Source organism: Schistocerca gregaria, chromosome 4 (genome assembly GCF_023897955.1).
Source record: "Schistocerca gregaria isolate iqSchGreg1 chromosome 4, iqSchGreg1.2, whole genome shotgun sequence".
Lineage (NCBI taxonomy): Eukaryota > Metazoa > Arthropoda > Insecta > Orthoptera > Acrididae > Schistocerca > Schistocerca gregaria.
In genome coordinates, this window is record NC_064923.1 from 372,505,287 (window position 1) to 372,511,655 (window position 6,369).

Consider the following 6,369-nt stretch of genomic DNA (forward strand, 5'->3'; position numbering starts at 1 on the left):
ATGTCCCATAAATGTTAGATGTGATTCATGTTGGCGCTCGAATTGTCCAGAATGTTCTTCAAACCAGTCGCGAACAATTGTGGCCCAGCGACATGACGCATTAACATCCATGAAAACTCCATCATTGTTTGGGAACATGAAGTCCATGAATGAAACAAATGGTCTCCAAGTAGCCGAATATAACCATTTCCAGTAAACTGTCGGTTCAGTTAGACCAGAGGCACCAGTCCATTCCATGTAAACACAGTCCACACCAATATTGAACCCTCACCAGCTTGCACAGTGCCTTGTTCACAACTGGGGTCCATGACTTCATGGTGTATGCGCTACACTCGAAACCTACCATCAGCTCTTACCAACTGAAATCGGGACTCATCTCACCAGGCCACGGTTTCCCAGTCGTGTATGGTCCAACAAATATGGCCACGAGCCCATGACAGGCATGACTATTTTGTGTTGTTAGCAGAGACCACTGCACCGGTCGTCTGCTGCAATAACCCAGTAACAGCAAATTTCATCGCACTGTCCAAAGAAAAAGTTTGTCGTACGTCCCACACTGATTTCTGCGGTTATTTCAGGCAGTGCTGCTTGACTGTTGTCCCTACAACTCTACGCAAACACCTCTGTCCTCGGTCGTCGGCCACTGCCTTGTCCATGTTCAGAGGTAATACATGAAATTTGGTGCACTACTGTCCATTAAACTTGCTACATCAAGAAGAAATGCAGATGATAAACGGGTATTCATTGGACAAATGTGTTACACTACAACTGACATGTGATTACATTTTCACGCAATTTGGGTGCATAGATTCTGAGAATTCAGTACCCAGAACCACCTCTGGCCGTAATAACGGCCTTGATACGCCTGGGTATTGACTAAAACAGAGCTTGGATGGCGTGTACGGGTACAGCTGCCCATGAAGCTTCAACACGATACCACAGTTCATGAACAGGAATGACTGGCGTATTGTGACGAACCAGTTTCTCGGCCAACATTGACCTAACGTTTTCAATTGGTGAGATATCTGAAGAATGTGCTGGCCAGGGCAGCAGTAGAACATTTTCTGAATCCAGAAAGGCCAGTACAGGACCTGCAACATGCGGTCGTGCATAATCCTGCCGAAATGTAGGGTTTCGCAGGCATCGAATGAAGTGTGGAGCCACTGGTAGTAACACATCTGAAATGTAACGTCCACTGTTTAAAGTGCCGTCAATGAGAACAAGAGGTGAACAAGACGTGTAACCAATGGCACCCCATGCCATCACGCCGGTTGATACGCCACTATGGCGATGACGAATGCACGCTTCCAATGTGCGTTCAACGCGATGTCGCCAAACACGGATGCAACCATCATGATGCTGTAAACAGAACCTGGATTCATCCGAAAAAATGACGTTTTGCCATTCTTGCACCCAGGTTCGTCGTTGAGTACACCATCGCTGGCGCTCCTGTCTGGGTAGCGTCAAGGGTAGCCGCATCCATGGTCTACGAGCTCATAGTCCATGCTGCTGCAAACGTCGTCCAACTGTTCGTGCAGATGGTTGTTGTCTTGCAAGCGTCCTCATCTGTTGACTCAGCGATCGAGACGTGGCTGCACGATCCGTTAAAGCCATGCGGATAAGATGCCTGTCATCTCGACTGCTAGTGATACGATACCGTTGGGATACAGCACGGCGTTCCGTATTACCCTCCTGAACCCGCGATCGCGATAGGCTACAATCCGACCTTTATCAAAGTCGTAAACGTGTTGGTACGCATTTCTCCTCTTTACACGATGCATCATAACAACGTTTCACCAGGCAACGCCGGTCAACTGCTGTTTGTGTATGAGAAATCGGTTGGAAACTTCCCTCATGTCAGGACGTTGTAGGTGTCGCCACCGGCACCAACCTTATGTGAACGCTCTGAAAAACTAATCATTTGCATATCACAGCATCTTCTTGTTGTCGGTTAAATTTCGCTTCTGTAGCACGTCATCTTCGTGGTGTAGCAATTTTAATGGGCACTAGTGTATTTTCGGCCCGCTCTTGACACTGTGGATTTCGGAATGCTTATTTCCTTAACGATTCCAGTAATGAACGTCCCATGCGTCTAGATCCAACTAGAGGCTCGTCTGTGTGTGGCTGTTGCAACCAACGGAACTAGAGCAGAGATCCTGCCACAGCCGGCGTGTACCACCTGAAGACACCAGCGACGTACCAGGAAGAGTGGCAGGCACCGCCCTCGCGTGCTGAACACAACCCGGCAGGGCAGTAATGACGCAGGACAGGGGCCGCCGGCACGCTTATTTCGTGGGCGCGTGTCGGTCGCAAGCGGAGCTCCTCGTACTCCGCCCAGACCGCCTACGCCTTTCTCTTCCTCCCTCGTCCCTCCCCCTTTCGCCCTCCCCGTAATTATCGGTGTAACTGGACCAGTCGTGACCGGCTGGCGGTGGCGCTCCTTCGCGCCACTTGCGGTCAGATATTAGGGGAATCGCTGCGTTCTCAAGGCGCAGTGGCGCAAGCTGGCGGACCGGTCGCCGCCGAGGACTTCTTAAGCGATTACTCACGCGTGTCACTCAGACAACGGCCGTACCTCTGGCGAGGTAATTGGGCGCGCTGTTAGTCGACAAGTCCAAGTATAAAAAGGATTCGTGTGGTCCTGCGCTGTGGCACGCACAAACGGACAGGAATTTAACTAAAGACAGACTTACTGGCCGTATCTTCGGTATAGACAGTAAATCCTACGGTTGACATTCTAGCGTGATCTATTGGCGAAGTGCCTATCTGGAAAACGAAAGGTTGTAGGATCGAAATTCCGGTAGGACCATGGATATTTTTCAGTCCGCTTTTAACCTATGCTTCACGTCTCAGAGATGTGAAGATTCGTCAGGCACGACATGTGGCTCGGATTCCACGTTAAGGTGTAGGTCATCTTTCTCTGATAGGGTTACTGGGGTAGACTAGGCACAGGGAAATCGCCTAATTTGGGGTATAATTGAAAAACTTACACCAGGACGTTGAGCCGAATAAAACTAATTTATTTATTTATTTATTACCATTTTTGTCGTATTGACCATCTAGGATCACGTAACACCTTCAGTTCCCCTTCTTTCCTTGTTGTTCGTTATTTTTCATTACTCAATAATGTTCAAATGTGTGTGAAATCTTATGGGACTTAACTGCTAAGGTCATCAGTCCCTAAGCTTACACAGTGCTTAACCTAAATTATTCTAAGGACAAACACACACACCCATGCCCGAGGGAGGACTCGAACCTCAGCCGGGACCAGCCGCACAATCTATGATAGCAGCGTCTTAGACTGCTCGGCTAATCCCGAGCGGCTTTCATTGCTCCTCCATTTCTTTCTTCTGTCCATGTTGTTTCCGATTTCTCATTTCTTCTGCTCTCAAAGCCTTCTAAACGTAGTACTTAATCCTTAAAAACGTTTCTTTCTGTTATTTTGGAAGCCTTGTTGTTATTTACTTCTAGTTCTTTTCTTATTTCTCTAATGTACGCTATTGTCAACTTTTTCCTCCAGAAATACCGGAATATTTGTTTCCTAAGCATATTCTCGTTCATTCGATGGGGTTGCCCAAAAAGGATTAATCTTCTTTAGCCATTACTTCTGATATTTGCTCTATATTTTTGCAGATATCTCATTACTTCTCATTTTCCAACTATCTGTAGTTTATATTGCACCCACTACTTTTCTGCCGGCTAGGGTGGCCGAGCGGTTGTAGGCGCTACAATCTGGAACTGCGCGGATGTTGCGATCGCAGGTTTGAATCCAGCCTCTGGCATGGATGTGTGTGATGTCCTTAGGTTAGTTAGGTTTAAGTAGTTCTAAGTTCTAGGCGACTGATGACCTCAGATGTTGAGCCCCATAGTGCTCAGAGCCATTTGAACCATTTTTTAACTACTTTTCTAATAATCCGTCTTTCAAGTAGCTCTATTCTCTACAACTCATAGTTCGTTGTTAGGCATTCACGTCCATGAAAACATTCTGGTCGTACCATTGTGGTGTAGTGTTTCAGTTTTGGTTTTCTAGATGTGCATTCAGCAAACTGCTTGTTGGCTTCTGTCTCGGGTTGTTCGACCGATGTTTGTTTGATGATTCTTCTGACGTTTCGTCAGCACGAGTAGTTGGCATTGTCAAAGCTTCCCCCTCCATTCTAGTGGTGGGATGGAGCCCAGCTGGCGGCCGTAGATTACATGTACCAGGCGCGCTAATGTCGAAGTGTTCTTCCGTGTTCATTTACGGTGCGGTTCTCATCTTGCTACCCCCAACGGTCGTTCGCTGCACCACGGGAACCCACCATCCGTTCATCTTGAGGCTTTCTTGTCGAAACTATTCTCGTGTTTGCGTATTTCTATAGCTTCTCTCAATGAGCAGGTGTGATAGCTCTTCTCTACAGCCAGAATTTCCGTGCCGGAGATTTTACAATGTCTTCGGCCTTCCACAGCGTGTGCTCCTCCACGGCCGATTTCTCCACCTGCCTCAGCCTGCAGTGTCACTTTCGTTGACCCTGATGCTGATTAATCGCCTACTCATTCAACAGAAATTGTTCCGCATGTACATCGTATGGTGTATATTCCCGACATGGCAAGTGGGTCTTTTTACTCCTTTGCCGATCTGAGGAACTCTTTGATCTTTATCCTTTTATAAATAGTATTTACGCTGTGTTTGCGCAACGTACGGCCTATTCCGTCCGTCACTCTGGGAATGTATGTCAGAAAGGCCGTACCCGACATTTCTTTTTCCGATGTGTCACTTCGCCGAGTGTTTGGCCCTGTTATACTTCTAATATAACTTGTGGAGTACCCATTCCTCTTCAGAACGCTTTCCAGGTGTTGCATTTCGCGTCTCACGTATTGATCTTTCTCGCGCTACGAGCCTAATAATCATACCTCTTTTCTGGTTCGGGTGGTGATCTGCCAGTTATCTGACAATTTGTGCAGGTATCGGTCAGTATGTATCAGTTTACGATACATGCTGTGTGCCACATTTCCACCATCCCTTGTGACCAACTCACCCAGAGAGGGTAGTTGTTTGTCCTATTCTTCTCCCATCGTAAATTTTATGTTGAGACGGAAGCTGTTAAAGTGTCTTAGAAAGTCACCGAGTTGTTTCTCACCATAGCTCCATACAACGATAGTATTATCGACGTACCTGTAGCACACCTTAGGTTTACAATGTGTCAAGTCCAGTGCCTATGCATCGAAATGTTCTATGTAGAAATTCATCATCAATGGGCTAAGAGAACTACCCATGCGAAGGCCTTCCAGCTGTTCGTAGAAATTGCCATTATAGGTTAAATAGCTCGTGGTGAGACATCCATGAAAGAGCTTGCCGATGTCTTGCGGGAGAATGGAACCGATGTCGTCCTGAGAGTCACTCAGCGGCACTTTGGAAGGCAAAGAAACAACATCAAAACTGACCAGGATGTCGTTTGGTGCAAGTTTTAGTTTCTTCAGCTTCTCACTGAAACGTCCTGCGGCCTTTGTGTATGAGTCAATCTTTCCCACCTTCGGCTGGAGCGGAGAGGCCAAGTGTTTCGCCAGTTTATACACCGACGAGCCTGTAGGGCTAACTATCGGTCTCAATGCAACATTATTCTTATGGATCTTTGGTAACCCATACAGCCGAGGTGGTAGGGCTTCTTTGTTGCGCGGGATCCTTTGTATGTCCGCTGAGAGAGAAGACGCATTGATCAACCGATTTGTATTCCATGTCATCCGCTGTGTCGGATCTGCGCTTGGTTTTCGATACGTCGTCGGATCTAATAGGTCCTGGACCTTCTGCTCGTAGCTGACGACAGAATCGGCAGTATATTGCGCAAACAGAGAGGAAAGACTATTTATAAGCCAACAAACAAGATTAAAGAATGTCTCAGATCGGCAAAGGAGAAAAATAACCCGTTTGCAGTGTCGGGAATATAAGACATACCACGTACATGGGGAAAGTTAATACTGGATTGCCTGGACGGCCAGTAAGACCAGAATCACCGAAGGTAAACGGCATTGCAGTTAGGGGCAGGTGGAGAAATTGGCAGCGGTTGACCACCCGCTGTGTGAGACCGATCACATAGAGAAATTCGCCTACACTATGGTTCTGGCTGTAGAGAATAGCTATCATACATCGGAAAGACTATGGGACGTTGGCGGGCCTGATACATATAATCTGGGACTGCGATCTCGGATCACCACCAGCAGACAGTATGTCAACAAGTCGCCTCGAAAACGTTAATATTTCTTGTTGTAAATGTTATTTTTTGTCGAAATATATGATGGCTTCATTTTTAACTCTGACATACATCTGCTGCAAATTTGTCTAATCCATTCTCTTATATAATTTCTCCAAGATATTTAAATTTACTCACTGGCTCT